The sequence below is a fragment of the Somniosus microcephalus genome, chromosome 18, assembly GCF_052327205.1.
Source record: "Somniosus microcephalus isolate GS21.2 chromosome 18, FLI_Smic_1.0, whole genome shotgun sequence".
Taxonomy (NCBI): Eukaryota; Metazoa; Chordata; class Chondrichthyes; order Squaliformes; family Somniosidae; genus Somniosus; species Somniosus microcephalus.
The window spans coordinates 38,587,510-38,613,271 of NC_141004.1; positions in this window are offsets into that span (position 1 = coordinate 38,587,510).

The following is a 25,762-nucleotide window of genomic DNA, read 5'->3' on the forward strand; positions in this document are numbered from 1 at the left end:
TACAGATCCCTACTCAGGGTTTATATACAGGTGTGGTCACTGCCGGTACTACAGTATACAGGAGCTGTAAAAAGTAGTTCTCCCCTTAAAGGTACATACACTACATCCGCTACCGCCCAATTTCCACCATGTGGAGGGAGTTAAAACCGGCCCTATTAACTCTCATAACTATTATATGGTGCAAACTACAACCACCAATAATAAGGATTGTAAAAAAGTCAAAACACCTTCATGAGTTCCATATTTTGCTTGAGCCATAAATAAATTATTTATGCCTGTAAATTTTGAGTAAAATATAGTAGGCGTTAAGAAACATGTCTTGCTTTTAAATGTATATTCATTTTACAGAAATATTCATTATATTTAATCTAAACAAATGAAATGGGCCATGCATGTAAAACTGTGCTGATTACTTATTATACATGCTGCAGTTGGATGCTTCAGGTTGAATCTCGGAGATAGGACATCATTCTCTCTGCCATCTGTGCAGCTGCTAATTCAAGTCTGAGGGGTATATATAACCAATCAATATAAGGCCTGCAAGGAGGCATTATCTTTGAACTGAGCAATTATTACTTCTTCATATCAAATAAATTCCTTAGCTTCATCCCGTTCTCATACATTTTTAATCACATGCTTCAGTGATTTCATTATTTTGCCTGACTTGTAAACATCGACTGAAATTATTGCCATAGTTTGGGAATATTTAAGAATGCATATTTTAATCTTTTCCATGTTAATGAGATCATTTCTTATTCGGCAGCCTCACTTGTTTCTTTAGTAAATAGGTTATAAATGCTTTTATTAAATAGTGGGTTGCTTATATAAATTTGGCAATTGCCATAGCCTTTCTGTACTTTGACATTTATACAGGCAGGTCTACATAAAAACTCTTTGTTTTCATTATAGAAGATTCAGCATCTTGTGCAAGTAGAGGACATGGACACCAGAAAGGCAGCTGAGCCTTTACAGACCAACAGTAGTCTCAACTACTGAGAAAGAAGTGCCTTCTACCAATAACCTAATGGACACTCAAACTCGTCCATTAATGGGTAGGGGCAGGTTATAAGATAGCTAATACTACAAGCAAGAGGGAACAAATACTTGAATAAAATCTAGATTTCTTTTTCTTTTATTCGTATAATGGGCCAGAAATTAGGATCGGGTGCTTGCCGCGCATGCAAGCCCCCGATGTGCACTCACCCAGCGCGCCGACATCTGAAGCCTGGGCCTGTTTGGAATTCCTGTCACTGGCCCGGTTCAGATGTCGGCGCGATGTGCTTGCCTGATCCAGCGGCGTAGTTAGTGTGATGTGCCGGCTGGGATCAGGTGAGCACTCTGCAGCCAATCAGGGGAGGGGAAACTTCATTCATGAGTTTGATAGTAAAGACTGTCAAACTCATGAAAATACGGGCGCCCAAAAGACTAGTTTAACTTTAAATAAAATTTTAAAAAACATCCCAATAATTAAATAAACTATAAATAACTTTAAAAAACTATTTTAAACAATTAATAAAATTTTTGAAAAAAATAATTTTTTAAGAAATCGGGTCTAAAAATAAACTTACCTTACTGTAAAGTCCTTAAAAACAATGAAGCTGTGGAAAAAATGTAATAATTTTAAATAATAGACCACTTACCTTCAAGAATCCACTCCTTACGCCTCCTTTTTATATGTGTAAAAAGTTCAGGCCCTTACACACAGGCAAACCTGTCAAAAAGAAGAAAGTTCAACGCGTGCGCGCAGAGTCCTGCGTGCACGTGTTGGACCTCTGAACCCCTTGGAGGAAATGCCGGTTTCCCACACATGCGCTGTGCATGCTGAAATCCGGCACTTCCAATGGGCCCACGCGTGAGTACACCGTCCGTACTCACGCGTTGGGCCCGGAATTACTGGCCCATTGTGTTCAGCTGTGGGACAAGGACAAATTTCCTTGCCAATTCCATAACCTCTATATCGCATTCACCTCCTCCGCGTTCTAGATTTTAATTAATAACTTTGTTATCTGGCCAAGTTGTATTTCCAGCTCTGTTGCTAAAGAACATTAGGACCACATTGCATAAGACTAACACTATTTGCTGGGCTGTGGAAGAGCAGAGGGATTTGGGGTACAGGTTTAGCACTTTAAAGGCAATACTTCATGTAGGTGAGGCCATTAGAAAGCAAATGGAATTCTAGGTTTTACCAAATGAGATAGAATATAAAAGCCAAGGCAATGATAAGCCTATATAAAACCTTAATAAGACCTCAGTTAGAGTACTATCTACATTGTTCCACACTATAGGAACAATTTTGGGGCTTTAGAGAGGGTACAATGCAGATTTACTAGGATGCTGTCTGGTAATGAGGAAATACAAATACAAAAAAAGACTTAAAAAATTGAGGGCTAAAAATTCAGGGGTTTAGCACTACCCGTTACCGCCAGATTCGGGGGGGGAAAATGGCGGCCGTCGCATTATCGCCCGTTGCCAGCGGGTCCTGCAGCGGCCGCTGTTGCCGTTGCCTGCGCTCGCCAAAAGTATTGTAATGAGATGGAGCATGACGTCAATAGACGTGCAACGCCGAGTTGACGCCCGCTCATCCATTTCGGATTTCACCACTCCTATTGCCACCCTATCTAAAGCACAGCAGTGCGTGCAGCCGCTAAAGGTGTTTCAGCAGTGCTTACGGCTATGAGGAGTCTGGCAGGACTTGGCAGATTGTATACAAGGATAGAGGCTTGTACACAATACGAGATGGACGCTGGAACTCCAAACGCCTCCTTTGCCAAGGTTCTTCTTTTCTACTTTCATTTTTTGCCCATCAGTGGCGGGGGTGGGGGTTGCATTTTCTGGAGGCTTTCCAGGAGGCCTACAATGTTTGTGGGTCAGTAAATCAATGGGTGAACTCCACTGCAACGATTGAAGATGATCGGTGATAAGATCTCTTTTATCTTTTATGATAGTGTCACCAGAACATCATACCCTAGCAAATCTGGACTCAACAGCTTAAGATTTTAAAGAATTAAAATTAATTTATTCAAAATTCCATAGCCAATTATTTATCAAATAATTATTTTATGTCGAGTATGCAAGATGCACTAAAAGCTGGCATGATTACTAAACATTTAAACACTTTGAAGAGTAACCATTGGGGAAAGATTAGTGTTACAGAGAACGCAGATGCATTCATTTCATGAACTATTAAAAAATCAACAAACATCGTTAATAATCGGGTGGCAGGTAATATTTTTGTAGCAAGTACGGCAACAGTTCCGTACATGGCCTACAGGTTGGCTCCTTTCATCCCTGTTCCCCTTCACTGCAAGCGGGAGACAGACGCGACCTTCGGCCTCCTGCTGAGCTTAGCGCTGGAAAAAGTGCGTTATACCACAAAATCAACGTCCCGCTGATGCTAATGAGCAGGCACTGCCTGCGCTCCCTCAGCGGGCAGCCATTCACCATGGCCGTCACTGTTACCAGCGTACTCGGATTTTTATCCCTAAGTCTTTATCATTAGAACAATGCAGATTACAGAATGAAATGATAGAAGTGTTCAAAACTATGAACAAATAGTATAGGGTAGATAGAAGAAGACTATTCCCACTAGCTGAGATGTCTAGAATAAGAGGCCATAGATACAAAATTAAATGTAAGAGATTTAGAACAGAGGGCAGGAGAAACTTCTTCACACAGAGAGTTGTGAAGCTGTGGAATTCACTTCCAGGGTTAGTGGTTGAGGCAGAAACTACGTCAAACATTCAAGATTAGATTGGATAGGTGGATGAAGGAAAAGGCAATGAAGGGATATGGGAACAGGATGTCTATCGGACTATTTCCTCACATGGAGGGTAAAAAGAAAAAAGAAAGACTTGCATTTATATCGTGTCTTTCGCGACCACCGGACGTCTCAAAGCGCTTTACAGCCAATGAAGTACTTTTGAAGTGGAGTCACTGTTGTAATGTGGTAAACACCGAAACAGACTGGTTGGGCCGAGAAGCCTGTTTCCGTATTGTAACTTCTGTGTTTTTCATTGTGCTTTGTGATATCCAGAACAAAAAAAACTAAATTTTCATCTCCTGCACCACTGTTGAGATGTCAGAGCTAAATTCTCATTAGTTCTGCAAGTGGGATAATGAATAAAAACATTGCACTGTGGCGGTACCACCGGGTGTCCCTTACTTATAATACATAATTCCCTTTAACTTAACTATATATATATAACTTACCTGTTCGGGCCATTGCCCCTTTAAGAGCGCGACCTAACGCACTGACGTCACGTCGCGCATCACGTGACTCACCCAGATGCGAGCTGGCCCAGCTCGGCCTTCCACTCCCGCGACGGTCGCCGGCACAGCTCGGCCTCCTGCTCCCGCGGTGGCCGCCGGCCCAGTTCAGCCTCCCGCGCCCACGATGGCCACCGGCCCGGTTCGGCCTCCCGCTCCCGCGACTTCGGCCACAACGGCCAGCTACAGTGCTGGGTGCTGGGTAGATGTGCTGACGTCACGACGTGGGTCACGTGACCGCCCAAGCGCGGGCAAATGCACTGACGTCACGACGTGGTCACGTGACCGCCCAAGCACGGGCAAATGCACTGACGTCACGACGCGGTCACGTGACGTCACGACGCGGTCACGTGACCACCCAAGCGCGGGAAAACGCGGCCGAGCGTGATGACGTCTTCACGCAATCCACGGGACTGCGGACTCAGTCCTCGTGGCGTCCCCGCTGGGGAAAGACCTACTCCAAGGCTTTCCTGCATCGATCTCTATTGCTTGCTGTATTTCATCTGTTTCCTGCATTAAAGAACTTTTTGATTGTTCTCCTGAAGTCGAACTCAATTATTTAGTAGGCATTCGTCCAATACCTACTTAGGTGAACCCGAATACCTACAATTGGTGACCCAACGACGTGAGTATGGGAGCTCATCAATACCTACATTGGTGACCCCGTATCCGTGAACGTTTTTCATGGAAGAAACGCGCAGCCTGAACCTCGTCTTCACAGAAGACGACCGACGAACAACCGACGAACAGCAACCGACGAACACCAATTCCTACATTGGCGACCCGCTCGCAAAGGAAGCGCAGCCTGGAGGTGAGCCCGTTTTTCATGAACGTAACGCAGCCGGACCCCGATTTTCGTGAACGATTTTCACAAAAGAAGCACGCCATGGAAGCATCAGCCGTTTCGCTGTTGCTACCGCAATACAGGGAGCAGCAACCGCCCTCGTGCTTTCTTCAGGTAGAAGCCCCGTTCGCCAAGAACATCGATGCGGCACAGACCACACACCTGCTTACGGTCTCCGTATTTGACATTTCTACCGCCACACAGATCGTCCGCCTCCACGACATCTCCCAACGCAACAGCAAGTTTACATCCCTCCAAGCACGGGTTCCGCAGGGTCTCGGGCCCTCAAGATCGGAGCGCGCCCCCGCGGAGATGCCATGAGGACTTGCTCCTCATGACCCACGAGGACCCATCCCTCACGAACCACGAGGACGCACTCCTCGTGACCCACGAGGACCCACCCCTCGTGACCCACGAGGACCCACCCCTCGCGAACCACGAGGACCCATCCCTCGCGAACCACGAGGACCCATCCCTCGCAAATCACGAGGACCCATCCCTCGTGAAACACGAAGACTCATTCCCCGCCGACAACGCACCAGCCCGTCAGCCTGCTGGTTGTGTTTTATACCATGCTTTTCAGCGCGAAAGTGAAGCGTTGCCGCCCTCCCGGCAGTTTTCCACTTAAATCAATAATGACTAGAAGCGTTGCCGCCCTCCCGACAGTTTTCCCCTAAAGCAACAACAACTCGAAGCATTACCACCCTCTCTACAGTGTTCCCCTCAACAAAAGCAAACATTTACTGTCGCTGCAAACATCGACGACGGGTCCAACGGGCATCCCGCAGCCACGATCGGCTACGTGAAAGTTGCTGTCATCACCGATCACTGATCAACGCAGCAACGGTTCACGTTCTTTTGTGTTACCGTCTTAGCACTACGACACGCATCGTTCCGTGCGTTCCAGACTGCCGAAGAGTTCGCTCACCTGTCGGCGAGTTCACCGAACTCGCCCGCTAAATCCTCCTGGATCGCCCGTTTGGCGTTCCTACATATTTCATCAGACTGGGGACTTTTTCCAACATCAACAGAGCCATGGTCCGCGTATGCCCAACCTGCCAGTCACTATGACGCGGCCAGCTGTTTTGCCCCGGCGCCCGCTTCGAACCACCGGCTGCAGAGGTCACACGTCTCCGCGGTCCTTCGCATGACGGATACGTTTTATTCGCCGCGACGCGCATAAGGATCCGTTCACGACCAACATCTTTAGACCTCGCCTGCCAAGTCAAGACAGCACGACCACCGAGACCACCAGCTCGTCAGACCACCTCATCTTTTGACTTTCGTTAAAGCGAATTCTGGGGGGGGCGTATGTGACAGTACCACTGGGTGTCCCTTACTTATAATACATAATTCCCTTTAACTTAACTATATATATATAACTTACCTGTTCGGGCCGTTGTCCCTTTAAGAACGCGACCTAACACACTGACGTCACGTCGCGCATCACGTCACTCACCCAGATGCGAGCCGGCCCAGCTCGGCCTTCCACTCCCGCGACGTTCGCCGGCACAGCTCGGCCTCCCGCTCCCGCGATGGCCACCGGCCCAGTTCGGCCTCCTGCGCCCGCGATGGCCGCCGGCCCGGTTCGGCCTCCCGCTCCTGCGACTTCGGCCGCAATGGCCAGCTACAGTGCCGGGTGCCGGGTAGACGTGCTGACATCACGACGCGGGTCACGTGACCGCCCAAGCGTGGGCAAACGCACTGACGTCACGACGCGGTCACGTGACCACCCAAGCGCGGGAAAACGCGGCCGAGCGTGATGACGTCATCACGCAATCCACGGGACTGCAGACTCAGTCCTCATGGTGTCCCCGTTGGGGAAAGACCTACTCCAAGGCTCTCCTGCATCGATCTCTATTGCTTGCTGTATTTCATCTGTTTCCTGCATTAAAGAACTTCTTGATTGTTCTCCTGAAGTCGAACTCGATTATTTAGTAGGCATTCGTCCAATACCTACTTAGGTGAACCCGAATATCTACAGCACCATATTTGCCTCTGTCGTGTAGCACCAGTTAAGTTACCTCAATAGTGCTCCATCAAAGGTACAGTATTTTCAAACAAGATTTGAATTTACAAATTTGAGTTTTGAATACCATAACACAAGAATGGACCTTTAGAATCAGCACAAGGGCCAACAATAATTATGAAAATTGAAAAGCTTGTCAACAAGCCTTAAATAATAGCATACTCCTGTGATGAAATATTCCATTCATCACTGCCTGTGACTGTGGTTGGTTTCAGGTTTCCCCTCACCATTGTATTGTATATCATCACTGCCTGTGACTGTGGTTGGTTTCAGGTTTCTCCTCACCATTGTATTGTATATTGGAATGTATGGAATGTACTGTGTGTAGGGTTCCGCCCATACCTGGCCTCTATGTAAGCAAGCAGTCTGGCCTCATATCCAGTACTGCTGACCTCCAGATGGAAGACACCTCTCTCCACTGCGTGTTATCTTCTAAGTTAATAAAAGCCTTGTTTTGTTTTGCTAACATCGAGTCTCGGGATTATTGAGGCACATCAACTCCATCTACAGAACAATGGAGCTCAGTGTTATCCTTTTTTCTGAATATTATGACCATAGTAATGGAAACTATGTTTACTTCTTAAAAATATCTCAAGTGGATTAGCTTGCTGATATTGTTTTCAATCAGCTCAACACAGTATGTTGCTGAATATAACTTTACAGCCAAAAACTGGAAGATGATCTGGAAGTCGAGCCATCTGTTAATGGCATAAAGGAAGCCATTTGGCTTCATTTTCTTAGAATCATTTTCCATACCAAGTTAACCTAATTTTGTGCACTCTGGGGCCGCGATTTTCTCAGCGGTGTCGGGATGGTGGCGGGAGAGCTGGTTTCTGGGTTCCAGTCCCGATCCCGGCTGCAGTCACTCTGTCAAAGGGATTTTCCTTTGATTGACCTTGTTAAGCCCGCCCTGCGGGCTTCCCGACCAATTAATAGAAAGCGGGTCTGATGACGTCATTTGATGACGCGTCATCAGCCGGCAAAATTCCGGCCTAGGAATCCGAGATTCAGTTATGGAAAAGCTGTTACCTACTGTGCACTTCACCTAGAAGAGGTTTATGGTTAAAACTGCATTATCTGTAGTTGGATTTTCATTTTCTATTTTAAATTATTGTTAACATGGTCAAATGTACACTGCAGCATACCTTCAGAAAATATAGGCCCGAATGTTGCCGGCGCTCAGAGGGCGGGTTTGGAGGCGGGTCCGCTGTCAAAATAGCGGAGAACTGACCTGACACCAAGCAGCAGGGGATTCAATTGAGCTCATTAAATGGCTTGTTAAGAGCTAATTTAATGGTAATTTAAGGCTTCCTTCCAATTTTATGTGCTCCCCCACGGGTTACACACTGCTCGGGGAACACGGCAGCTCACCCTGGCGTGAGTTGAGTCTGCTCTGATGTTTCTGATAAGCTGACAGCTGCAGAAGTGATGTAAAGGATGCCATGTTGCAGATGGTCAGTTTCAGAGCACAGAAACTGTTGGTTACTGCATTAGTAATACATATAGAGATTTCTTTAGCTTGCAAGTGTTTAGAGGCAACTGTATGTCCAGTGCCACCTCATTGGAACAACCTCTCTCACCATTGACAGATCGCTTCTGTCATCTCACCTGCAGGGGCCATCTATCGCAGCAACATCGGTGCCCTCGAAAAATCAAACCTTGGTCCTCTGAATCCTTCCACGATCAGCCCCAACACCAACATCACCAGGCACACCAACATCGCCAACAACATCACCAACCTTCTCCGCCATCACCTGATGCTGCACAGGGCACAGGGCATCAGCCCCTGACAAGATTGCTGCCCGGGAGGCCAGCGATGGCATCACCATAGCCAGATTTATTTCACTTGACACTGTTAACCCTGGCTGCCACATGATGCACCAAGTTGATACCATCCCACACCAGCACTGTGAAGCATCCCTTTAATGTCCAAGCCATTCCATGCACACTTATTACTATAGCGGGGGAGAGGGAAGTTATGTCTCAACATACACTGGAACTCAGTAAGACACTTCTCAAGGTGCGCACAGATCTATCCAATAAGGGGCAGTGTTGGAAAAATAGATTTCATTGTATGACAACACATTACCAGAAACTTCACATGGACATTGGCTTAACCTCTCAAGTGCCTACCCTTGTGTGTTGTTAGTTGGTATGCTTACATCCGTAAGACAAAGGTCCTCTACCAACCTGCCCCCGCCACACAGTACCGCCCCCTGATTATCAAAATCCACAACAAGGCCTTGGACAACGTGGACCACTTTCCATACCTCGGGAGCCTACTGTCAACAAGGGCAGATGTCGATGATGAAGTCCAACACTACCTTCAGTGTGCCAGTGCAGCCTTCGGTCGCCTGAGGAAGAGAGTGTTTGAAGACCAGGACCTCAAACCTGGCACTAAGCTCATGGTCTACAGAGCAGCAGTGATACCCGCCCTGCTGTATGCCTCAGACATGGACCATGTACAGCAGGCACCTCAAAGCACTGGAGAGGTACCACCAACGCTGCCTCTGCAAGATCCTGCAAATCCATTGGCAGGATAGGCGCACCAACGTCAGTGTTCTTGCTCAGGCCAATATCCCCAGCATCGAAGCTTTGACCACGCTCGATCAGCTCCGATGGGTGGGTCACATTGTCCACATGCCCGATACGAGACTCCCGAAACAAGCGCTCTACTCGGAGCTCCGGCACGGCAAGAGAGCCCCAGGTGGGCAGAGGAATTGCTTCAAGGACACCCTCAAAGCCTCCTTGAAAAAGTGTAACATCCCCACCGACACCTGGAAATCCCTGGCCCAAGACCGCACAAAGTGGAGGAGAAGCATCCGGGAAGGCGCCGAACACCTCGAGTCTCTTCGCCGGGAGCAAGCGGAAGCCAAGCGCAGGCAGTGCAAGGAGCGCACGTCAATCCTAGCACCCCACCCACCCGCCCCTTCAACCACTGTCTGTCCCACCTGTGACAGAGACTGTAGGTCCCGCATTGGACTCATCAGTCACCTGAGAACTCATTTTTAATGTGGAAGCAAGTCATCGTCGATTCCAAGGGACTGCCTAAGAAGAAGAGGATGCTTGCAGTAGGATGAGGGTGAGTGTAAGGGGTAGCTGGTGAGATGGGGATGTGATAAAGTAGATAGAGAGGGTTGGGTGGAGGTAAGTTGGTGTGAGTAAGGATGTGCAGGAGAAGGGTAGGGAAGGCAGAGTGATGGGGATGTGTTGAGTGGCACAGCAGGGTGAGTTTGAGTGTGGCTTTGCAGTAACATTTTGTGATCCACTGAGATCATTGAAAGATTTGCACCACTGCAGCCAGGGACCCCTGACGACATCCCTGCTTTAGCCCTCCTGCACAGTGTGCAATCAGGCTGCGTTGGTGTCCTGGGGTGGTTTCTTCCGCCCTTGGAAGGGAAGAAAACCTCCCTGCGTGCTGTGACTCCCTCTAATAGCTGTCAAACACTGACAGAACAAATGTCAAACTCAATGTAGTCGTGGTCCCTTTAAGGAAACCGGTTGATGACGCGCCATCAAATGACGTCATCAGACCCGCTTCCTGTTAATTGGCCAGGAAACCCACAGGGCAGGCTTAACAAGGCCAATTAAGGGAAAATCCCTTTGACAGAGCGGCTGCAGCTGGGAGCGGGACCAGAACCTGAAAACCAGCTCTCCCACCACCATCCCGACACCGCTGAGAAAATCGCGGCCGTAGTAACTGTTAATACTGCACTGAGGTGTCAATAATCCTAATGGCTGCTGCTTAGCGGGATCTTATTTCATTGGTCTGACTGATAAAAGAAAAGGTGGATACTAAATAGTGAGAAAATCTGTTTTTCAGAAGATCCTAACCTGTTCAATAAAGTTTTGCTAGTGTCATTTTTTAAAAGATTATGCAATCGAATGGTATTCAATATTTAAGGAAAAGTTTTCCCTCTTCAGGTGTCAAGGAATTGTTTCTTTTCTTCTTCTTAGGCAGTCCCTCGGAATCGAGGATGACTGGCTTCCACATTAAAAATGAGTTTGCAGGTGACTGATGAGTCCAATGCGGAACCTACAGTCTCTGTCACAGGTGGGGCAGACGGTGGTTGAAGGGGCGGGTGGGTGGGGTGCTTGGGTTCACGTGTGCTCCTTGCGCTGCCTGCGCTTGGCTTCCGCTTGCTCCCGACGAAGCGACTCGAGGTGTTCGGCGCCTTCCCGAATGCTTCTCCTCCACTTTGTGCGGTCTTGGACCAGGGATTCTCAGGTGTCATAGGAACATAGAAGATAGGAGCAGGAGTAGGCCATTCGGCCCCTCTAGCCTGCTCCGCCATTCAATGCAATCATGGCTGATCATCCAAGTTCAGTACCCGGTCTCTGCTTTCTCCCCATACCCCTTGATCCCTTTAGCCTTAAGAAATATATCCAACTCCTTCTTGAATATATTTAATGAATTGGCCCCTACTGCCTTCTGTGGTAGAGAATTCCATAGGTTCACCACTCTCTGGGTGAAGAAATTCCTCCTCATTTCTGTCCTAAAAGGCCTACCCCTTATCCTTAGACTGTGACCCCTGGTTTTGGATTCCCCGACCATCGGGAACATCCTCCCTGCATCTAGTCTGTCCAGTCCTGCCAGAATTTTATAAGTTTCAATGAGATCCCCTCTGTCGGTGGGGATGTTACACTTTTTCAAGGAGGCTTTGAGGGTGTCCTTGAAGCGCTTCCTCTGCCCAACTGGGGCTCTCTTGCCGTGCCGGAGCTCCGAGTAGAACACTTGTTTTGGGAGTCTCGTATTGGGCATGCGGACAATGTGACCCGTCCATCGGAGCTGATCGAGCGTGGTCAAAGCTTTGATGCTGGGGATGTTGGCCTGAGCAAGAACACTGACGTTGGTGCGCCTATCCTGCCAATGGATTTGCAGGATCTTGCGGAGGCAGCATTGGTGGTACCTCTCCAGTGCTTTGAGGTGCCTGCTGTACATAGTCCATGTCTCTGAGGCATACAGCAGAGCGGGTATCACTGCTGCTCTGTAGACCATGAGCTTAGTGCCAGGTTTGAGGTCCTGGTCTTCAAACACTCTCTTCCTCAGGTGACCGAAGGCTGAACTGGCACACTGAAGGCAGTGTTGGACTTCGTCGTCGATGTCTGCCCTTGTTGACAGCAGGCTCCCGAGGTATGGAAAGTGGTCCACGTTGTCCAAAGCCTTGTCATGGATTTTGATAATCAGGGGGCAGTACTGTGTGGTGGGGGCAGGTTGGTAGAGGACCTTTGTCTTACGGATGTTTAGTGTAAGGCCCATGCTCTCGTACACTTCAGTAAAGGTGTTGACGATGGTTTGGAGTTCGACCTCCGAGTGAGCGCAGACGCAAGTGTCGTCAGCATACTGTAATTCAACGACAGAGGATGGGACGACCTTGGATCTGGACTGGAGGCGACGGAGGTTGAACAGTTTCCAGTTTGTTCTGTAAATTAGCTCCACTCCAGCGGGGAGCTTACTGAGGGTGAGATGGAGCATTGCAGCAAGGAAGATCGAGAAGGGCGTTGGTGCGATGACACAGCCTTGCTTGACCCCAGTTCGTACGTGAATTGGGTCTGTGGTGGAACCGTTGGTCAGGATCATGGCTTGCATGTCGTCGTGAAGCAGGTGGAGGATGGTGACAAACTTTTGAGGGCAGCCGAATTTGAGGAGGACACTCCATAATCCCTCACAGTTGACAGTGTCGAAGGCCTTTTTGAGATCAAAGAAGGCCATCTACAGTGGTTGGTGCTGTTCCCTGCATTTCTCTTGTAATTGACGTGTGGTGAAGATCATGTCCATTGTGCCCCTTAGTGGGCGGAATCCACATTGCGACTCTGGGAGGAGCTCTTCAGCCACTGGAAGAAGGCGATTGAGGAGGATTCTTGCGATGACTTTCCCTGTGGCAGACAGCAGGGAAACTCCTCTGTAATTACCGCAATCGGACTTGTCACCTTTCTTGAAGATGGTCACAATTACAGCGTCTCTGAGATCCCCTGGCATGCGCTCCTCCTTCCAGATAAGAGAAATGAGTTCATGAATTCGTGACAGTAATGCTTCTCCGCCTCAGCGGGGATTCCATCTGTTCCTGAGGCCTTGTTGTTCTTCAGTTGTCGGATGGTCTTTTCAACCTCATGCTGGGCTAGGGTTATGCTGAGATGGTGGCGGGTAGCATGCTGCGGGATGGAGTTGAGGACACTCGCGTCAAAGACAGAGTCGCGGTTAAGGAGATATTTGAAGTGCTCCTTCCAGTGGGCACTGACTGCCTCTCTGTCCTTGATGAGTACCTCTCCGTTCTTGGCCCACAGAGGGGTAGGGTCTTGGGTGCTTGGGCCGTAGATAGTCTGGACTGCGCTAAAGAACCCACGCATGTCGTGGTTGTCGGCCAACTGCTGGATCTCCTGCACTTTCTGTTCTTTAGGTCGCGAGTTTTTTGTTGGACCTCGGCCTTCGGGCATCTGTAGAGCTGCTTTCTTGCTCTCGAGTTCTGTTGCTGTTTCCAGATCAGGAATGCCTTGCGCTTGCGGCTTATTAACTCCTGGATCTCCTGGTCGTTCTTGTCGAACCAGCCTTGGTGTTTCCTGGTCGAGTGACCGAGCGTCTCTTCACAGGTGCTGATTATGGAGGCCTTGAGTGCAGACCAGGTGCTGTGGGTACTCTGTGTCTCTTCATCAAATTGTTTCTTTTACTCTTTTACTTGCTCCCTACCACATCAGCCCACACGGAACGTGGTTTAGAAGGTATCATTTATCAGTTTTGTTTTGTTTTATGTTAATTATAAATTTGGCTGTTATTGCATAACTTGAATTCTGCACCCCATTAGGCACTGTGGTGGTTCTTACATGTCATACTGTCCTTCACATTTCAGTGCTCTGCTAAGAAGTCATTAATACATTCCCTCCATATGGTTTAATTGCTAATATTCCATTATAGCAGGCTGTCGCTGCTGAAGGAGAAACACACCAGACTGTAAACTTCAAGGAAATTACATTACCGAATCTATTTGTTGAACGTGAAGGTTGTGAAGATAGCAGATTATAATGAGTCAATTTATGTTAACCCATGTCAGTGCTTTAAAAATCTACAGACCTAATATTATTGCTAGGCTGCTTTTCAGCAAAACAGAAGTGTAAAATCAAAAAGTTCCTTAAAGGAAAAAAAACTGCAAGTTCTGCAAACTATTTGTTTTTAAAAAAGGAGTAAATGTTAAAAAGTCTGTTTCCTGTCACAGCAGCAACACGTTAAAGGTATATAAGAGCAGCTATATAATCAGAGGTTCTCCACATCAGTAATTATTTTTTTATAATTGCTCTGTAATCTGCTGCCTTTTATTTTAAACACTTAGGGCTGGATTTTTATTCAGGAGTTGGATGGAAGGCGGGACTACAACTTTCGGGGTTGTAGTCCTGCCTCCATCGAGATGCGACCAATCCACGCGATTTTAACTTGATTGACCTTGTTGAGCCTGCCCAGCGGGCTCAGCAGGCCAATTAAGGGCCACCCGGCAACAGGTGACGTCACAGACTGAAATTTCATCTGTCAAGACGTTTTGACAGATGATATATCAGTGTTTCACAGCTGTTTGAAGCTGTCAAACACTGACAGTCTTACTTCTAACATGAGTCCTTCTCCACAGACTTAGTTAGAAATCTCTCCTGCACAGAAAGCTGCAGGCTGTCACTTGCGACAGATCGCAGCCATTCTGCTTTCTGTGCCGGTGAGATGACGGACTCCCGGGACCTAAAGGAAGGAAGGCTGAAAAGGTAAGAAAAGGTCATTTACACTTCTTTAATCACTTTAGACACACCAAACACACTTACCTTTGCACTCATGCACACATCACTCACCTGAACACCAACATCTCGACCCCTCCAAGCCCTTCAACCCGACGGCCTGTCTCCTCCAACTTGGCGTGGTTTGGAGCCATTGGGAATCCCACAGTTCAAGCTTAAAAATAGGGATAAGGCTAAAAACTGCCTGTTAACAGGCAGTTAATTGGCACTAATCCCTTCCCGCCTCGGGGAGGCGGGTCCCAGTGCGGGGCGGGTACCTGCCTCCTTTGAAAGTGGCATGGAGGCGGGTTGGGGGCGGGATGGTGTCGGGACCCCCGATTTCGGGAATTTAACCCCCCGCATGCCTCCAATCCCGACTCCACGGCACACTGAAAATCGAGCCCTTAGTAATTATAGAAGTTTACGGCACAGAAGGATGCCATTTAGCCCATCGTGTCTGTGCTGGCCGAAAAAGAGCTATCCAGCCTAATCCCACTTTACACTTCTTGGTCCATAGCCCTGTAGGTTAGGGCACTTCAAGTGATTTTCCAAGTACTTTTTAAAAGCAATGAGGGTTTCTGTCTCTACCAACCTTTCAGGCAGTGAGTTCCAGACCCCCACCACCCTCTGCTTGAAAAAAATTCTCCTCAACTCCCCTCTAATCCTTCTACCAATTACTTTAAATCTACGCCCCCTGGTTATTGAACTCTCTGCTAAGGGATATAGGTCCTTCCTAATCATTCTGTCTAGGCCTTTCATAATGTTAAACACCTCAACTAAATCTCCCCTCAGCCTCCTCTGTTACAAAGTAAACAACCCCAGCCTATCCAATCTTTCTTCATAGCTAAAATTACCCGGTCCTGGCAACGTCCTCGTAAATCTCCTCTGTACCCTCTCTAGTGCAATCACATCTTTCCTGTAATGTGGTGACCAAAACTGTATGCAGTACTTTAGCTGTGGCCTAACTAAGCACTTTGGGACATCCTGTGGTTGTGAAAGGCACTGTATAAATGCAAGTTTTTCTTTTAAGCTGTTCTCAACTGGGGCGATGTCAGAGGAGTGTGTTATAAATGGTCAAAGCGAGCCCAGGGGGAGGAAAATTTCCAGCCATAGCTTCTGGCCCTGTGTGTGTGTAAGTGTGAGAGTGTGTGTAAGTGTGAGTGTGTGTGTGAGTGTTCTAAGGCCTTTGTATGAACATTACTATTGTATAAATATTACTCCTCAAAGCTTCTTCGACAGAAGCTCCCAAACCCACGACCTCAACCACCTAGAAGGACAAGGGCAGCAGGCGCATGGGAACACCACCACCTTCAAGTTCCCATGCAAATCACACACCATCCTGACTTGGAAACATATTGCCGTTCCTTCATCATCGCTGGGTCAAAATCCTGGCACTCCCTCCCTAACAGCACCGTGGGAGTACCTTCACCACACAGACGGCAGTGGTTCAAGAAGGCAGCTCACCACCACCCTCTCAAAGGCAATTAGGGATGGGCAATAAATGCTGTCCTTGCCACCGACGCCCACGTCCCATGAATGAATAATAAAATAAAGCATTGAACTGAAAAAACAAGACCATCCCTCTGAAAATGGAGAAACATTTAACTGGAAAAATATAGATACAAAATCAGACTTTGTTAGCACAAACTTGGGGGACTAGCAAATGGGTTTTCCTAATGACTGGTCACTTTACCAAAGTTTGAGCTCTTCTATTGACTGTAATGGAGCTTCCAATGGGATTAGGGAAGACTGTTATAGTGAGGACTTAATAATAATAATAAAGTTTTGATAACATCATAAACTACTTGTAGGGGTTTCATCTGGATCTCTGCCATTAAGTTGCAACCTTGTTACTCAATCGTAGATATCTGATATTCCCTCAGGTGACCTTTATTCACATGTAAACATATTTGGAAGCAAATTTTGCTTCACTGATGTCATGTCTAAAGGTGCTTCTCCTGCCTAAATAGTATTGTACTAATAGCACGCAAATTTCTTAAATCAATTCATTTGTATTATTATTCACAGATCCAGATGCAAACAGAAGCAAGTGCAAGGAACACACAAGTTGTGAGAGTGAAAATTGTTTGCAAGTGAAATGTAAAGGAATGGAGACAATTAAAGAGGAGCATCACAAAAGGGGAACAAAAGTCCTGATAGCCTTCAGAAAGGCTCAAGAGTAATCTCAACACATTAGCAGCCTTCGTCCAGGCTGAATACACAAGGGATTAAAAGTGACAGACAACAATAAGGGGAAAGGAAGCCATATGTGTAGTTTGAGGCCCCAGCTGTGTCAGCCCGATGATGCATGTTAGCAGGTGTCCTTACATTGGCAGGTAGATGAGGCAAAGCCTGAAAATATGGTTGATGGCATTTTGGTGGATGCAGTCAGTGAAGCTTCACTGGCTGAAAATTACCCTAGAATGTTTTCTGTTATGCAGTACTGTGTAAAACATGACATGCTGTGATTGGGAAGCTATTGAAGAACAATCCAACATAACGTTTAGACAGGCCTTCACGTGTGTCTGTGCCTTTGTTACAACCAACCGACCATCTTGTGTCACAAACTACCTTGACAGTTGAAGCCTCAGCATGCTTTACTCATCAGCCAAAGCATGGTCAGGACATCTCTCTGCAGATTTGGGTGTATAGGTACCAGCAAGTGGGCACAGAGCACCTCTTATGCATCCTGACCCACATGGAATCTCTTCACTAGTCCTCCACTTCTTCTCAGCACCTCATATTGGGGTTTCCCATTGGAAAACACACTGATGGCAGTAATGGAGCTGTGAAAATAAAATAAAACAAATGGCACATGATAGCCCTTGAGAGGGTGCAGAGGAGAGTTACCAGAATGGTTCCAGGGATGGGAGATCTTAGCTACAAGGACAGGTTGGAGAAGCTGAATTTGTTTTCATTAGAGCAAAGGAGGTTGAGGGGTGATTTGATAGAGGTGTATAAGATTATGATGGGTTTTGATAGGCTAGACAGAGATGATACTAGTTGATGATACAAGGACTAGGGGACACAGATTTAAGGTTTTGGGCAAGAGATACAGGGGGGACGTGAGGAAAAACTTTTTTACGCAGCGAGTGGTGAGGACCTGGAAATCGCTGCCGATGGAAGTGGTGGAAGTGGAGACAATCAATGTTTTCAAGGCGAGACTGGATATGCACTTGAGGGAAATAAACTTGCAGGGCTACAGGGATAGAGAGGGGGAGTGGGGCTGACTGGATTGCTCTGTAGTGAGCCGGCACAAACTTGATGGGCCGAATGGCCTCCTCCTGTGCCGTTATGACTTTATGGCTGCGACTTTGTGCTTCGAGGTGGCTTGGGAGCGGGTCAGCTGCCTTCCGGATTCCAGTCCTGCCCCCAACTCTATCCGGCCCACAGACGTGATTTTATGTCAATTGGCCTTGTTAAGCCCTCCCTGCGGGCTTGACTGCCAATTAAGAGGAAGTCGGTGTCAGATGAGGTCATTTGATGATGCGTCATCTGCTGGTTTTCTTAAAGGGACCACGCACATATTTTTTTGACAGTTGATTTTTCAGTGTTTGACAGCATTGAGGTGCTGCAAACACTGTACAAAGGTGAGCTGTTGCACCCAGGCTCCCCAGTGACTCCCTCCTTAGGCTAGAACAGATGGTAGCTGCAGATGAGGTTACAGAAGCGATCTGTCACTGGTGAAAGAAGTTCTCCTAATGAGGTGGGACTACACTTACAATTCAAAACTTGTTACCGACAGAAAAGTCAAAATGCATTAAAAATGAATTTCCCAACATTTTCTTACCTCTGAAACTTACCAGTGCACCATTGGCTCCTTCACACCACTTCTGCAGCTGTCATCAATGCAGAAACATTACAGCAGACTCACAACACGCCACATTTACCTGGCGTGGCATCCGGACGTTGAGAAGCCCGCAGTAGAAGTGTCAAAATTGGAAAAAGCCTGTTAACTGCCTGTTAACAACCTTTAACAAGCAGTTAAGTGGCTATAATCCTCTTCCCGCCGTTAGGTGTCGGGTCCATGCACAAATCGGGAACCAGACACTTGGGAAGATTGATGTCCCGCTTCCAAACCCGTCCCCTGAGCGCCGGCAAAATTCCGGCCTATGACTCTATGATTATGACTGCTAGTGCTGCTTAGGATTGGAAAAAAAAATGGCTGAGGGGTGACCTAATGGAGGTTTTTAAAATTATGAAAAATTTTGATAAAGTGGATACAGAGAATATTTCCACTTGTTGGGAAGAGCATAACTAGAGGTCATCAATATAAGATAGTCTCCAAGAAATCCAATAGGGAATTCAGAAGAAACTTCTTTACCCAAAGAGTGGTGAGAATGTGGAACTTGCTACCACAGGGAGTGGTTAAAGCGAATAGCATAGATGCATTTAAGGGGAGGCTAGACAAGCATATGAGAGAGAAGGGAATAGAGGGTTATGGTGATAGATTTAGATGAGGAAAGACGGGAGGAGGCTCGAGTGGAGCATAAACGCCGGCATGGACTGGTTGGGCCAAATGGCCTGTTTCTGTGCTGTATATCCGATGTAATCCGATGTAAACCTAAGTGCCAGGAATAGGCTAAAAACAATTGTGGAAAAAGGGCCAGAAATGCCCTCGAAACTGTGCAACCATTCATGCATCAAATTTATTTACCCCAGTGTCCTTCAAACCTGTACTGCCAGTTACAACAGGCATTCATTTCAGTTGCTGTAGACACAGCCTCAACGCAGGAAAATGTCGCAGAACTGCATCCTCGTGTAATTTAAAACCCACCACTTGCATCAGATGCCATCCTCTGGTGCCCACCCATTTTGGCCCTGGAACTGTGACTCAGGCACACACAAGGGGGAGACCCAATGTTACTGGTCTCTAGCCCTGTGCTTAGCTCCCTAGGAAATGGCATACACAGGACATTAAACAAAGGAAAATTGGCCCCTTCATTTACTTTATTATCCAGATAACAAGACCTAAAGTGGCAAAAAAATTAGAAGTAAGACATTGCAAACTAAGCTGTACATGCCACTGATATTCCAAGGCTGAAAGCCAAGCCACAAGTCATTGTGGGACTCATAATATAACCAACTAAAGTAATGAATCCTCTTCTGCTCTAATCATTGAGAGAGATAGGCTCTACATCTACTTATTGGCAAAGCCTGTCACACTAGCATTTAGGGAATTGATTAAAAAAATGAACTCACTGCTGTGCCTCAAAATCTTGTTAATGTAGATTTTTAATGCTACATTGAGTAAGAAGTACAGCCAAATCATAGCAAAGGGATAGCAAAAGGTTTCCAAATGATGATGATCTTTGCTATCAACAGGACGTAGGGCATGGTTGCAAACTCAAGCTGGCACATTAACATCATTTTAAACAGATCTGAAATTCAAAATTTGGCTGGAGTTACAGCGGTAGTTTTGTATGGAACAGTTCTGCTTCTGATTTGGTGCTAGCCTACAACTAGTAGGACACTCAAGCCGCAAAATTCCTCCATTCTAGAGGCAAAATAGGAGCACAATCTGGGCGGGTGCAGGAGAAATTTGGAGTGAGACCCTGTTATGCTGAGTCTCTGCCCCTTATTTTGACCAGTGCTGGTAACGGTGCCAGGTGCTTCATGCAACCACCCCTTCCATGCAGACGTCACTGAAAGAGTGGAGACTGGCGAAATCATCCGCTTGCAATCCTTTTTAGTTCCACCCTCCATTGCCCCAAACATATATCTGCAGCAGGTGTATTAACATGCCAGCACCTGATCCTAGTAGAAATGGGGCCGGCAGGAACTCAAAAGGGTGGTTTCCTTGTCATTATCTATTTCCATGAGGAAAGAGGCAAATTTAAAATCAGGTCTTTCAGCCTTTTCTTTTTAAATGTTACCAGCTCGAAAAATCCACCCCTCTTAAGCTGTAGTCAGGTGCCACTGTGAAATCGCTCCCCCTCCACTGAGGTGTGTACCCTATAAGCACTGAAAACAGCACAGGCGTCTGCCCTCATTATGCAAATGCTTCGATCCCAGGTTTTGGACAGCGTCGGGGTGCATCCATGGGCTGTGCGGAAGTGGTATTGCTACTTTCCACATGATTCCTACCAGCATACATTTTCCACATTAAACGCAGCATAAAAGTTTATGCAACAACTAAAATACCAATTAAATTATTAATTATAACTAGTCATAAATTCCCTTAAATATTCTGATGTGCAAGAAAGAATTGTGGTAGGAAGCCATCTTTGGGATGTACAGTATATATCAAGGAACTGAGGGCCCAGGGGATGATTCTGCAGTCCATGTACCAGAACCTTCGGGTAAAGGGATAGACTAACTTGCAGTTCATTGATTTCAGTAATTTCATTTGAAAAGAGAACTAATTTTCCTATATTTGGGAAAAGGGATTGATACAGAGCTGAGGGCAGGTTCTCTGTTTCTCTCTCCACAGATGCTGCCTGACCCGTTGAGTGTTTCCAGCATTTTCTGTTTTTACTTCAGATTTCCAGCATCTGCGATATTTCACTTTTGTAATATTTCAAAAATGTCTTTAATAAAAAGATGAGTAATTTTTACATTTTTAGAAAAAGAAAAAAATTGTTACTTTTGCCACTGATGTCACTTGTTGCATCATTTTACAAACTATTTGATATAAAATTCTGAGCCTAGAAATCACTCAAAGGATCCTCCACATAGTCGGTCTCAAAGTACTGTGGCTTATCAGCCAGAGTGGCATTTGAAGTTGCCCCAAACCAGCTCACTAAATGGCTATCAAACAGCTTCAAGGAGACCTGACAGGTGATATCAAATGAGGGTGGCCGGTTCTTTTGGCCTAACTAGCCATTCTGTTGGGTGGTACTTCAGCAGCACCAAATCACAGCAAGTCATGCTTTATGTGATGCTACACGGCAGAAGGCGTGACAGGGAACGGGGAAGAAAGGCGTGACCCGAACAGTTGCCATACTTGCTACAAAAGTATTACCTGCCACCGCTGTTTGTGGATTTTCTAATAGCTTATGAAATGAATGCAGATGAAAGCGATCTTATCAGAGATTATCTTCAATTGTTGCATCGGAGTTCACCCATTGATTTACTGACCCACTGTAGGCCTCCCGGAAAGCTGTCAGAAAATGCAACCTCCCCCCCACCCCCTGCCACTGATGAGTAAATGGGCAAAGGAGGCGTTTGAAATTCCGATATCCATCTGAGGTGTTTTCCACTTGTCAGCGTCCATTCTCGTAAGTCCTGCCAGACTCCTCATGGCCATTAATACTGCTGAAACACCTTTTAGCGGTAGCACTCACTGGCGTGATTTAGCGCGGACGGCAATGGGAGTGGAGAACTCCAAAATGGATGAGCTGGCGCCAACTCGCCGTTGGACGCCGATTGACGTCACACTCCAACTCATTAAAATACCTTCGACAATGGCAGGCAGCACTGCTGACCTGCCGAAAATGGCGGCCACTATGAGACCCATCACCAGCTGGCTGCTGCTTTTTTGGCTATTTCATGGTGGCAATGACTGGCGCAAACCACCCGAATTTCTAGGCCTTATTGTCTAGAAATCCCTTCCTAAAAATCAAATCAAAGGCTTTTTCACAGGTTAGCTCAATTTTGAATAGATGAAAATAATGGGAAATGTTGAAAAGGGTGTTATATGTATAATTCAGTCACACTTATGGTACAATATATATTCAATCTTCTTCATACTAAGCTACGGTGGTTATGTTAATCAAGGATAACATGCATTTTTGTGCATTAATGTCATATTAGTCCTCACCACTTCAAAGTCCCTGTAAAATGTTCTACAATCTCCTGTTTAATTTTAGGTTGTCACCTATACCTATTACATTTCCTATATCTTGTCATATATTGACACAGTCCCTTGTTAATCCTGAATACTCTTTTTTTTTGCAGCTAACAGTCAATTAGTTGGTCTGAAAATTCTCCAACTTCCATCTCATTACCATTTACTGGAAGAAGTCTAAGGTAGAATGTGTCATTAAAACAGAAGCTGATTTCAAGTTTGCGAGTTCTCTGGCCTAGATACTGACTTTGCCATTATCTATGCAACTCCTGAGGGAATAGCAAGCTCAAATATATCTCCACAGAGGCCAAAGTTATTCAGTGAGCAAAAATAATATGGTCAATTCCATTAGAGTGATGAATATTTAATTAGAATGCATTTTAGTGAAACGCATGCCAACTAAACAGCTGCAAATATTTCAGAACATCTTACTTTACCATTAACCCTTTAAACATGGACAATTTCTACACTGGTTGGGTTGTTGGGACTGGGAATTTTACTGACCATGCCAAAGTATAAGGAAGAATTCCTACCCGTAATGTAATGCTTAGCAGGGTAACTATAGAAGTGGGGGAGTATTTCATTTATATCTATACATTAAAAAGCTTGACGCTGACATTCCTGGAATTACGCTCCAGTGGCGCAAGTGTGGTGGAGTGGAGCTCTCGTCTCCCCAAGCCCCCAAGCCAGAGACTGCATCCCAAATCCTGGTGATGGGATCATTTGTGTGGACGGTGCAGGTGCATCAGCAGTGCCAGCCCCAAATTACCAGCTGGAATTTCGAAACAGCAGGATGGGAGCAAGTGGTTCTTTCAGTAAAAGATTGGTGAGTGGTAAAGAGGCAATTACTAGGCCGAAGACCACACATTACTCTATGGCAAATGGAGAATTTTGTTTTAATTAATAAGTGACTTGTTTTAAGAATTTGAGGGTTATGTTATTTACGGATTCAATTTTAAGGGTTGTGAAATCATGATAGCAAAGCTTGAACAGTTGATTATCTCAAACTGAGGATTCACTACTTCCTTGAACAACACTCCAATTTATGAGATTCCATAAAATATATGTGCAGGAAGAGTTTGAAAAGTAAATTGTATTCCATTTTTGCTAAGTTTTATTTATTTAAAATTAAAATGATATAGCACATGAAATAAAGAGAGGGCTTTATTTAACAGCAAGTTACAAAAGAATAACATACTCAGTATATAATATAGTATGTGTACATTATTACATAGAATATACAGTACAGAAACAGGCCATTCTGCACAACCAGCCCATGTTTATGCGTCACTCGAGCCTACACCCATCCTTCCTCATCTAACTTTACCAGCATAACCCTCTATTCCCTTCTTCCTTATATGCTTATCTAGTTTCCCCTTAAATGCATCTATACTATTCGCCTCAACTACGTCCCGTGGTAGCGAGTTCCACATTCTCACCACTCTCTGGGTAAAGAAGTTTCTTCTAAATTCCCTATTTGATTTCTTGGTGACTATCTTATATTGATGGTATCTAGCTTTGTTCTTCTTCACAAGTGGAAACACTCTCTCTCTGTCTACTCTATCAAAATGGTTCATAATTTTAAAGACCTCTATTAGGTCACCCCTCAGCCTTCTCTTTTCAAGAGAAAAAAGACCAGCCTGTTCATCCTTTCTTGATAGGTATAGCCTTGCAGTTCTGGTATCATCCTTGTAAATCATTTTTGCACCCTCTCCAATGCCTCTATATACTTTTTATAATATGGCGACCAGAACTGTACGCAGTACTCCAAGTGCGGTCTAACCAAGGTTCGATACAAGTTTAGCATAACTTTCCTACTTTTCAATTCTATCCCTCTAGAAATAAACCCTAGTGCTTGGTTGGCTTTTGTTATGGCCTTATTGACCTTTTTTATGTCCTTATTGACCTGCACTGCTACTTTTAGTGATTTGTGTATTTGTATTCCCAGATCCCTATGCTCCTCTACCCCATTTAAATTCTTATTTTCCAAGTAATGTGCGACCTCCCTATTTTTCTTACCAAATGTAAAGCCTCACACTTATCTATGTTGAAATTAATTTGCCAATTATATGTCCATTCTGCAAGTTTATTAATGATTTCTTGTAATTTGTTGCAGTCCTCCTCGGTGTTGACTATCCCTCCCAATTTGGTGACGTCCGCAAATTTAGAAATTGTGTTTTTGATTCCAAAGTCTAAATCATTGATATAAATTGTGAACAACATTGGTCTCAGCACTGATCCTTGTGATACCCCACTTCCCACCTTCTGCCACCCTAAATAGCTACCCTTTACCCCAACTCTCTGCTTTCTGTCTTGTAGCCAGGTAGCTATACATTCTACTTGTCCATTGACTCCACTTGCTCTGACCTTATTCATTAGTCTATTATGTGGTACCTTACCGAAGGCCTTTTGAAAATCTAGATATATTACATCTACTTCATTACCCTTGTCTACTCTCTCTGTTACCTCTTCAAAGAATTTAATGAGGTTGGTCAAGCAAGACTTTCCCATTTGAAATCCATGTTGAATATTCATTTTGACATTTTTGGTTTCTAGATGTTTTTCTATTTTCTCCTTTAGTAGGGATTCCATTATGTGTCCTACTACAAACATTAGCATTAACAAGTAGCATGGAGTCCAGTTCGACAGAATACTGCTGCTACAGAGTACTAAACTCGAAATTTGGTGAGTGAGGGAATTTTAAGGGCCAAAACTGAGACACACCCCCGCGACCAAAATTGAGTGGTAGCGCTCCAAGAGGGAAGCGAGGCGCTACTGGAAGCACCCCGCCTCCCTCTTGGAGCGCTGCAAGGAAATATCGCTGTGCTATGTGCCACAGCACCATGCACTGCGGCACGCCGCGCCACGGTATTGCAAGCCTTCCACCCCTTCTTAAAGGGGAGGGGCCTTGTGCGGCGTGACCCTGGGCCCAGCTGGGCCCCCGGGGATCGGGAATGCCAGCAAAAGAGCCTGGCACTCAAGAGAAGTGTTGGGTTCATGGAGCACAGCTGGCACTCCGCAGGGGGGAGGGTAAGGAGGCCGGGGACGGCAGCGGAGGCAGGTGCTAGCAGGCGGCCAGCAACAA